This window comes from Protopterus annectens, chromosome 9.part0 (genome assembly GCF_019279795.1).
Source record: "Protopterus annectens isolate FY-2018-M chromosome 9.part0, PAN1.0, whole genome shotgun sequence".
In the NCBI taxonomy this organism is placed as follows: Eukaryota; Metazoa; Chordata; order Ceratodontiformes; family Protopteridae; genus Protopterus; species Protopterus annectens.
The window spans coordinates 854587733-854599785 of NC_056743.1; the positions used below are offsets into that span (position 1 = coordinate 854587733).

At 38.2% G+C, this 12053-nt stretch overlaps 1 long non-coding RNA gene across 1 annotated transcript in view; it reads left to right on the forward strand.

The window, feature by feature from the left end:
- Nucleotides 1-7620: 7620 nt before the first annotated feature.
- Nucleotides 7621-12053, forward strand: part of LOC122811603 — a 17604-nt gene continuing 13171 nt past the window's right edge. The window contains exon 1 of the long non-coding RNA XR_006366273.1: nt 7621-8197. This is a non-coding gene — a long non-coding RNA (uncharacterized LOC122811603). The remainder of the gene's footprint in view (nt 8198-12053) is intronic.

Here is a 12053-nt window from a genome sequence, read left to right on the forward strand (position 1 = left end):
AAAGCACTAGATGGATACTTTAATCATTACAAATGTGAAGTGCCATTTTCTGATACTTTTCAAAGTACATTAGATGGCAGTAAAGTTGTAGGATGTTTTCCATGTGGCCATTGTACATTTTGTAAACATATATTCCAAACCAAAGAACTTACCACCAAAAATACATCTTGTATGTTTCATATTAATATATTTGGAAATTGTAGCATGGATTGGGTACTTTATTTGGTTGTTTGGACTTGTTCAGCCTTTTATATAGGTCAAACTTCAAGACCTATTAGGGTTTGTATCTCTGAACATTTTAGTAATATAAGGAATAAATGTCCTACTATTGCACTATTCAAACATTCTATCAAACACCCATCTGCTCAATTTCAGTTTACCATTATTGACAGGGTTTCTGATAATAAACGTTGCAAAGCTGGTTGGCATAATATATTAAACAAAAAGAAAAAGGCATGGATTGTGCGACTGGGTAGTCTTCTTCCACCTGGTTTAAATGAACATTTATAAAAAAAAATTTGATTGGCTGATTGTCTGTGTTAATTGTTGATGCCCTATAAATATGGGGTTGTGTACCGCAGTCTGTGTTATGCAATGAAAAAGGCTTTCAGCCAAAACCGGTCTGTGGACTGTTATTTGACTTTTATTAAAGTACTTTTTCCTCTCACACATGTGCTGGCCCTCTTTGTTTTTTGATTAGATTTTAAAAATGCCCTGCCGAGTAGTTTGCCAAAACATTGGGTGAGCAAATGGCTGTAACTAAGGAAATTATTCTTTTGAGCTGTGACATAGTATCTGAATTGTATAGATATTGTAAAGCCTTAATACGTTTAATTCTATTAGCTGCCCAAAAATCAATTACTAGAAAATGGAAATCAAAGAATAAACCAACTGTATCTGAAGTACTGAATATTATAAAAGAGATATAAGAACCGGAATAGGGATCTTTAGAAAAGGGAAGGAGCAGAATATGTAGAAATTAATGGAAATTGTGGGCAGTACATGCAGAATAATGTTCTGGAGGAGGAGTGATGTTTAGGGGAAGGCAGGAATTCAGTAGCTTATATAATGTTGAACTCATGATAATTATAAAGAAAAGATATGTAATGTACATGGAAAATGTTAATATGATTTGTTTTCTTTTCTGTTAATGTATGTTTGCCAGTGTCTTAAGTGATAATTTAATAAAGGCATTTAAACATGATAGAGTAGTATACAGCCATGCAACTATGAATCACAAACGGTTTCTGAATAACCTTTTCCCATGTCACACAGGGTGAAGCCATGACTGTGCCCTAGATGATCAATGTTCAATTAGCAGCATGGGCACTGGAGTGGCAGAGTGGGTGAGGATAGGAATGAGCAGAGATTTTTGGCATGCCTATCCTGGATGAGAGAGGAGGCATGGTTTGCCACTTGGGTGACACCTAGGGGCAGCACTGAGTGTTACACCTTTGTAATGCAAGCCTCCAGAGCACATGCTGCCAAAAGGTAAAGGAAGTACCTGGGAAGTAGTGTATCTGCTGAGGCACACATAGGTTCATAGGTTCATAGATGTGTACTAGGCTAATGACACTGGAGCCTTTACAAGCCAGGCCCATGGATTACCCTAGCATCATGCCACCCGTTAAACATTTCCTGAACTAAATGATGCCATGTCCTATGAATGTCTGAATCTGTAGTGTTCCGATATCAGCAAGACTGCTAGTAGGACAGTGGGCACTTCTCATAAGCAGGACTAAAGTCATTTACTGCAGACCCCCCACCCGCCTTTGGGACTACAATACACAATACAGTTTACATGCAAATTAGAGCAAAAAAAGTCTCCCAATTAGAATTTACTGATTTAAAAAAAACATGGTTCTCAATTAATGATCAGTTATAAAAGGTATCATTCTTATAAGCAATCTCATGTAAACACAAAGCTAAAACTAATGCAATTAAAAATGTAAAACCTAATTGCACTTAGGCAAGCATTATAACAGTTAAAAAGTACGTCCTTAAATTTAAAATAAAAGCAGTGATACCTTCTAGAGGTCAGGTAGATTGTGGCACTCAAGGGTGCAGCTGAAGGGAGACAGAGCTCCATGGCAGGCCTCTTTGAATGATTCACTAACTGTCTCAATTCCTACCGCGTAACTCTTACCACTGAGAAACAAATAGACAGACTGGGCTTCTCAGGAAGAAGAGAAAAACATTAAAGACCATCAAAAGTTAGTGGCTTGGAGGTAAAAAGTGTGATAACTTGTGATTAGATGGAACACATATATGATATGTACTATGATTCTGTAAGCAGAAATGCAAGGAAATGTAAAGAATTGCAAAAATCTGTAATGTACCTGCATTTGTAAAATGTCACGTAATATAAATAATGCTGTGTTTTGTGGAGCGTTTCTCTCTGGGCCTTTACTGAGAATGGACATATATCCAGTTGGACTAGTCTGGTCAACAAATGTAAAATAAATAAAAATAAATAAAACACATCTACCATCTAGCACATTGACCACTGAATGCTGAAAGAAAGTATGATTAACTGATAAATTCATGTACAAGGTCTTGAGGCAGGAAAAAGGAAGTTGTTACATTGGGAAAATTTGTCATAGAAGCAAAATGTTGTATTCCTGCATCCAAATAATGAGAAAGAATGAAACAGTGGAGCTACCACACCAAGAAACATTTATTTAGTTAATGCAGGAAGGTACAAATAAGGTAAAATACTAAACATTATACCTAACAGGGATAAGGAAGGTTTCGAACTAGAAGTAAAGCACCCCTGACACAATGTGGTCAAGCAATTGTCTGATTTAACATTGGTAAGGGGATAAGAAGAAACAAAATAAAATCAAAGCAGGGGGCTACAGAAAGACTAACCATTTTGAGTTAGGGATTCTTTCTGAGACTGAAATGGAGGAGTGGAGATAAGCATGAGGACTAAACAATATGTTGATTAAGAGGTGAACGCAGACAGATATCAAAATGGGCTAGAAAAAAGGGGCAAGGCAGGGAGAAGAAATAAAGCAGTGCATCTGTACAGACAAGTTAAAAAAGTCCATGCAACTTTTCATGATGAAGAGAAGAGAAATAAAGAGATGCAGAGGTAGTAAAAAAAGGCAGAGCCAAATCTAGATAAAGATCTAGCAGAAGGAATAAATAGAAGAAAGGAAGAATTCTTTAGAAATAAAAGTCAACAAAGAAAGGACAAGACACAGCTGCAGAGAGTGGTCAAGGAGCAGAAGGTGCATACTGAGGAGAAGGAATAGGCAGAAATTCTGCCTAGAAACTCTGATAGAACCAAAGCAAGATCTTCAAGGAAAAACAAACCTGCCTGGTGAACAACTGCCATTAATAGGCTATACAATAGGAGAAAGAAATTGCTACTTAAGAGTTGGAAGGAATGGTCTCAAAACTGGAAACCTTCCTCCTCAACTTAAACAAGCAAATAAGACTCTTAGTGAAGTCCTCCAAAGCTAATATGAATCCAAATTAGCTTCCTTAACTAAGGACAACCACAAGGTGTTCTTTAGTTACATCTGTAACTTCAAAGGTAAGGCCCAGATTTGCACTGAACTCATAGTTAATCGGAGTACAAATATAGAATCTGTGCATATAGCAAACCTTCTGGCTGAAAGGTTCAGTGGTACTACATATATAAAACCCGTGCATAGAGCAAACCTGCTGGCTGACAGGCTCAGTGAAAACTTCACTCCCCTGTCCCTGCCACATATACCCCAAAGCATCCCTAACACCTATCCCCCATCTTATATCTCTGGGTATCGGGTCTTAGATGCCACACCAAGGCCAAAAACACAGCCTCTATTGGATCAGACAACATCCCAGGCTGTAAGAATTCCAAAACGTACTTGACACACCACGGCTGAAATAATAAAATAACAACTTTATTAAAAATAATAAAATGTATATGTTGAGTGCTTTTGTGGCACAACACATCGCTTCTTCAGACCAGTAAAATTAGAAAAGTATAACACACTTGCTTTTAAAATTAGAAAAAAACAATTAGCTACTAATAATCAAATTAGGAAAATCATTCTCATCCAATCAAAACACTCAAAAAGTGCACAAATCAAAATACAGATCTGCACCACATAATCAATCAGAATCATTAGCTATGTGCACAAATCACAGTTCAAGTTGAGACATAATGGCCAATCAACCTAGAGCAGGAAGTGTTGCTTTCATTCATAGTAAGCTAACCAAATAGCTATCTATAAACACAAATCAAAGTACAGATCTAGGCTGTAACAACCAATCAAGTGCAACGGGAAGACATGCTTTCATACATAACAAACTAATACCCTGAAGCTGGTAAAGTGATGTAGGTAAGTGGTAGTATGATATGCTTTGTATATATGAAGTCCCAGGTTCAATCCCGAGCACCTGCAGCAAACTCAGTGTCTCAAAACATGACTCTTTAGTACAGGTTGAACAGATAAAGCTTCATTTAAACCAGGAAAGCTGTCAGCTTTTAGACACACAATCCATTTAAGTTAAATGTACTTAGTCCTATTCCTTATATCACCGCACCTCAAATTTAAGTGAACAACTTCTAAAACTAAAAATCTAAAAATATGATCAGCCCCATAGTCATTCACATGCCTTGCCAAAGGATTCTTGCTACAACTTTTATGAATATCATTAATGTGCTTTAGAATTCTGTCTTTAAAAGGGTTATTCATCTTCCCTACATAGAAACATTCACAAGCCTTACACTTTGCATAGTAAACAACATTCATCGTCCTACAGTCAGTGTAAAAATTTAAAAAAAAAACTTAAAATATGTTGGTCTGTTCTACATGGGTTAAAACAGGAATTAGCATCACCATTGAGCACGCTTTTCAATCACAGCCTAAGCACAGGCTTTGTCCCAGTGGAATGGAAAACAGATACCATCATCCCTTTGCACAAAGGGGGTGCATCCATGGACCCTGGAAACTATAGACCCATTAGCCTGACCAGCCTTATCTGCAAGGCCATGGAACAAATCATCATGGACCTTATTAACAAAGATATAGGAAATCTCCAAATACTTGACCCCATCCAGTTTGGCTTTGTCAAGGGGAGATCATGCCTGTTAAACTTGGTGGACTTAGAGACATTCACCAAAGCCCCAGATGACGGTAAATCTGTCTTTACGGCCTACCTAGACTTATCCAAGGCCTTTAACACAATCTCCTACAAAGGCATCATTGATAAACTCACCCAGCTGGGTATCAACCCATATATTGTCAGGTGGGTTGCAAATTGGTTCACTGATAGAACTTGTACAGTCAAAATAGGGGACTCCACCTCCTCCAGCAGACCTGTAACCAGTGGTGTTCCACAGGGATCGGTTCTGTGTCTCCTACTGTTTGGAATCCATTTCTCCGAAGTGCAGTCTAAAACTAAACATCCTCCAAGAAGTTCTTATGCAGACTAATGACTGGTACCAAAGTCATGGTCTTAAACTTAATGCAAAAAATGCATTTTCATCCCCTTCAGTAAGGGTAATGTTCCTCCAAACTACAAAATCAATAGCAATACCCTAAGCACACAGTCAGTGGTGCGAGGTCTGGGCACATAGGTTGACAGCAACCTTAACTTCAATCACCATGTCTCCACAGTGGCAAGAAGGGCATTTTATATTGCTCATCTCATTGGTAAGGGCATTACCTGCATAAAAAAAGGTTATAACCCCCCCCCGTACTCTTCCCTCATCAGGCCAATAATAGAGTACGACTCTCCCTTTGATATGTTCCTTTCCAAACACCTGCAGCAACTGGAGAGACAACAAAGGTTCCTTACAAAGAAAATTCAGGGTCTTCAAGATCTGTCTTATGCAGACAGACTGAAATCATTGTCACTTTACTCTGTGTCATACAGACTACTTAGAGGTGATCTGTGCCTTGCATATACAGCAATCTCTGACCCAGCTTTAATGGAAATGCTGCACATTCACAAGTCAAATGGCACATGGGTCACTCACTCAGAGGACCTTAACCTGGTATGTGACATCAACAGAGCTTGCTGAAGAGGCAGATTTGTCTCACAGAGGTTACCCACCTTTGGAACAAGCTTCCTATTCATGTTAAACAAAGCCCCTCACTGGCCCTATTTAAGTGCAATTTGGATGATCGGATGGATAACTGGAAATTCACTCCAGGGGTTCCATCATTGTCCCTCTTTAACAGGGGCAATTAGCTGCTGATTTTAGTGTCTCCTTGAACCAGACACCCTTGGGAACATGGGTTGAACCTGGCTAAGCTTATAAGGGTCCTGGGGCTGTTAGCCCTGTAACCTCCTATGATTCTATGATCCTATGAACTTTCCAATTCAGTCTTCTCTAAAGAGCAGACAGGATAAGTGTCAGATTAGGAGTGATGAGGAGGAGAAGAGGAAGAACATCTGCCAGTTATATAGTATGTGAATTTGTAGAAAGAAAATTCAAATAGTTACGTGAAGACAAATTACAGACTCATGGTAGGATACTCATCACAATCCTAAAAAATGGCTCAAATGTACTCAACCAGTCACTCAGCAATGACAAAGTTCCAAAAGACTGAAGGGTAGCTATGATCATGCTACTTCATAAGGTAGGGGCTTGAAATGACCCTCAAAATTACAGACCTTTTTTTGATAACCTTGGTAGCAGGAAAAGTCACATAAATTACTGAAAGAATGTCATACTGGTTTCATGACAAACAAACTGCAAATAAGTAACAATGGTTCCCTGTGAGCAATGCATGACCCTTAATTATACAGATTAATTCTAACTGCATAAGACATGCTGAATTTTGCTCAAATGCTGTTAAAGCATTTTTGCTGGTGGGCTATACGCTATTGCACTTCCCAGCATGGGGAATATTGCCCCTACTCCTGATATTTACACAAACTTTGAGACTGCTTTCCTTCAAAGTAGAGGAATTTCTCAAGGTGCTGTGGCCTAAGACCTTGTCTTTATTACCCTTAATTACATTTACAGACATGCTGTTCTGAATATTATGCTCCTCAAATTTCAACAAGCATTCAGTACCGACATGAATATGTGGAGAACGGGTCATGTCAGTCCAGCCTAATTCAGTTTTATGACTGGGTTATGCTAGATTGTGACTAAAGAAACTTGACTGACATATCTTGATGTCAGTGCACTTCCCTGTTTCACACTAGGAGACAAGTGAACAGAAGGGACTTGGAGTTAGAGAAGTTAAATAAATAGGCAGAAGTGTTACAGCAAACGAAGAGCAGTCAACGGGAGGAATATCTGAATGACAAGCATATAGTGAGGGCTTCACATGGGTTAGATCTGGGGCTAGTTCTTTTTGGAATCTAATTCTGTACTTCAAGGATGCAAATCAGTGCCACTGCTGCTGTAAATGTTGCACTGACTATCAAATAAAACAGATAATGACAGTTTCTGTGTGTTGGGGCTTACAACAACACTCTGTTATGTGATCTTTTAGACTCTGAAAGATACCACAACAATTCATGTTAGTGTTTCGGCTTATGAATGTGTACACTCTGTTCTTCGGTCCCAGAATGTTGCCATGGTAAGTAAAGGATTTATTTGTTTATAACACATAAAACTCTTTCACAGCTTAGATGCGAAGGTCAGTAGTGCTTCACTAATTCCCTGTAAGTAAGATGTGGATATTCCACTAGTGTGCTTTGGTTGTGCTGATCTCAGCATACAGCCCTAGTCTAATCTTATTATTGCTGTTATATCCATAGCAGCTATTCAGGTCATTCTGTACTGTAGTCCTGTGCTTCTGTCCTGGCTACTGAAGTCCAGCTGCTATGAAAGGCTGGTTAAAGTAATTTAGCTATATAAATATTGCAAAACAAGTCAGTGAATGAGTTACAGAGATGAGCAGCCTTACCCATGCAAATGATCCTATCTCCACTACCACTAGTGAAGAATTTGATGGGAACCCAGAGGAAGAGGAAGAAGGTGATCCTCTGTTGATGTTTGCAAGGCACTCTAGATGTCTGAGTGACATCCCTTGGGAGGACAAAAGCAGGAACCAGAAAATCGTGTATTCTATGGATAAAGCATTCCTGGGTTTCTTGAGTCTCTTTGTCATCTATGTTATGTTGGATGTTGTGTATAAGTTTGTGTACATTGCAAGGCCACATGCAGTACTTCAACTCCTACTAAACTGGCTCCTCACCCAGGAAACGGAGGAAGAGTTTCTTGATTTATGAAGTAAGTCAAACAAGAAATGTTTGTACCATATGGTAAATTCTCAGAGGTTAACAGCATGCAGCTCTTTTTCTATTTCTATGCTGGGAAGTCCAGTCGTGTTCCTTTTATAAAAACAATGTCTACAGCAGTACATGACAGAGATGCTGCATAAATTGCATTCAGAAATATATCTGCCTTAGTATGCTGCATTGAATGGATTAGGAAAAAAACACCCTGGTGTTACTCATTTAGTTTTGGTGCATATAGCATATATACTGGCAGACAGAAATCATCAACAGTTTTAATTTGCATAACAGCTTAAAACATGTCATCAAGCGTTTTATTTGTCAATCTGTTTCAATCTTCATGTATGCTAACAGTGAGGTGGAAGAAACTTTAAGAAAAGATGTAAAACAAACATAAGGTTCACCTTTTCCCTCTTCTGTAACTCCCACAAATACAATATAATGCACAATATCTGCAACAAACCAACACTGACATGCTAAAACTTCAACAACATAAGCATACAATGTAGTGTGCTATGATAACATGCAATGTAATAAGGTATAATAATCCCATCACTGAACTTAATGAGATTGTCAACTCTGCACTTTCTTTCCAAAAGTGTAGACAAAAACTGCACTCAGTGACAATGTCATTGTGTAAGTTAAATGGAGAATAGAAGAATGTCAGGTAACTCTCTCTCTCTCTCTCTCTCTCTCCTGCTGTTCTTTCACAGAAGCCGCATACTTATCCAGACTTATTCAGTAGCATATACCAGTCCATCCCATCCTGAAATGGTTAGCATAATGACACTGCATATTATATATGTATATGGGTGTGTTTTCTTATAACTTCATCAACCCAGATAGCACTACAAAACCTTAGGGTGGTACCAGATGCCAAGCCTCCCCGCTCTATGGTGCCCTGTACTGCCAGGTATGAAATTGTTTCTCTCTTTAGATGAAGTTATAATATAATTAAAAACAGGAGTTTTCAGTTTGATCAGTGCTGTGTATTTCCTAGCCTTCTTTCTAATAAAGGGTCACTGTATTGTGCCACTCACCAGCTCCAGGTATCCACAAGCATATATAAAGCAAGTAAGTCATTTAGAGTACAAACTGGATCTTAAAGAAAGTTATGGAATTATAACTACAAGAGGGTCATCAGCTTCTGATTGGCTGAATTCCTTATGCTAATCCTCTGTAAAAAATATATATTTTTCTTTTTGCCCCAGACTGATTGAGTAACAAGTAGTTATATTTAATAAGCACAATATTCTCTTTACCTGATTGGTTAACTTAGTCTGGATGTTTTTTTAATAATAAATACACTTAAAGTTTCTCATTGACAATCCAAATCTCCAGTCATCCTGTACAGTATTTGAAAATGATTTAATTTACCTGAACAAGAAATATAGATGCTACTTTTGCATTTATACTTTTCAGAGTTGCTCTGAAAGCCAAAAGATCGTCCCTTGAGTTATCTGAACTGGTTGAGCAGGGTGTAATTGTTTTAGTGGGGGTGACAGGCTCTGTGAAAAGAGAGAGGGGGAATAGGAGACTTCTTATAACTCTACTCACCTTCCAAACCAATGCACAGAAAGCTAAAAGCCATTTTTCATAAATTTCTCAATTGTAAAACTTGTTTACAGTTCCAGATATTTATATTTATTTATGTATTGTATTTGTTTACGTGGATAAGACCGAATAGGAGGAAAGCTGCACCTGTTCAGTGGTGGCCTGGGAAGAAAAGCTCCATAAGACTTTCAGCATTTACATAAAGAACATAGTAAACAGAAGTAATCGAGTAATTAACAAATATACAAAATCTAAATAGAGTATCATTAATTAATAACATCATCATGTAATAAGCTATGACATTTTTTTCTCTGGAGAAAGACTCTGGAAAATATATTAGATAAAGAAGATAGAAAACAGAGATAGATAAGTAATTAACAAATATACAAAATTTAAATAGAGTATCATTAATTAATAGCAGCAACATCTAAAAAGCTTTGGAACATATTTGAAAGGAACTTGGTAGAAGGACAGAAAAGGAGGAAAAAAGATAGCAAATGGTTTAGAATACAGACTTGTAGCTGGCTTAACCAGTGCCCTGTGCCAATACCTCAAACAGATGTCCTAGCCCCTTAGCATTGCAGCTATCAGTTTATTACACTTACATCCACACACCTCCTGCTTTCCAACTGAAGGGCAAAAAGAAAAAAAAACAATTTACTGTAATAAAAAAATATATAAAACACTTTACTGTAATAAGCAGATTACTATAGCTACATCCACCCCCCCCCCAGTTCTTCCACTGAAGAGTGAAAAAAATAAAATAAAATCAGGTGGCCAGATGCACAACACACTCCCCTCCCTTCTGACCCAGCTATTCAGGTCCTGTTTCTGTGGCCTGACCTTCCTTCCACACATTTTATTAAAAATATATTTCTTCTTTTAAACTGTAGCAAACTGCTTACTACAAATGTAGCAAACTCCTTGCTAACAGTTTATACCCTGGCTGCACAAAGTGCTACAGCGCTCAGATTTTAGTTAAAAAAGAGATATTTTCTTTTTTTTCTTTACTTTTAAACTGCAGCAAACTGCTTACTACAATGTAGCAAGCAGTTGTTACAGTTTAGACCACACTCAGAATGTTACAACACTCAGATCTAACCACAATGCACTACCATTTTTTTAAAAAGCTGGTATTGCATTAAAGAGATATCTGGATTGGCTGATCGCACCCCCCCAACACTTTGCAGTTGGGGCAGTTGCCTCTCTCACCCCACCCTAGCTATGCTACTGTTAGAATAGGTAGAAGGAAGAATAGGGAGAAGTGGAGGACATGGAGGAGATTTTGGACCAATAACTAAGGGCATAGTGCTTGGCAAAAATAGGAGAAAGTAAGGGGCAGGAAATGTATCATCCTGGAGTTGTGCATGCATAGAGCCAGGTACCTTTTTACGTATTCTCTTGTTTGTGCTTTGAAAGAGTTGGTGTTTACTGTGTTTCTGAGAGTGAAAGGAAGGGAGTTACAGATTTTGGCCAGGAAAGAGTAGTACAAAGAGTTGCCAGTTGAGTTGTTAGCTTTTGTAGCAGTTAACAATTTTATTTTCAGTGGATCACAGCTGTCGACTTATGGCATTTGTCTGCATAATAAATGAGTATATGGGAATTGTAAGATAATACCTTAGTTCTAACCACTGTTTTTTAAAGCCAGACAGTGAAGTGTCCTATAATGGTGATTGGTGGCAACAAGAGTGAGAGTTGAGTGGAGTGGAAGTATTTATAGATACATGTTTATGTTTGTTGTCTTCTCTGAGCAGGAAGGTTGACAAAGTGCTGTCTGGAGGCATGTGTGATTCACACACACACACACACACACACACACACACACACACACACACACACACACACACACGCACGCACGCACGCACACACACACACACACACACACACACACACACACACACACACACACACAGATATTATGAGTCTCTGACAAGCTACTGAATAGTGGTATACTGAAAGTCAGAATACTGAATGCACAATCTTGAAATATCAAAATGCTGAAACTTTAAAATGTTGAACTTAAAATACTTATGAGTCTTTTTTCAAATCCTGATTCCCATTTGATCGACTGTTGAAAGTCCAAGATGAAAAATCACAAAACCACAGAAACCCAAACGTCGACTTTTTACTAGGGTAAGTAAACACCTGCCCAGATGTAAATGGAACTCATTTTGAGGTAAGCAAAACACACCTAGGTAGGGGGTGTATTCCTTCACACCCACCACACCCCCCAACTATATATACCAACTCCGGGATCACACTGCAGAGGAGAAAAGGGCATATTTAACAAGTGTTTA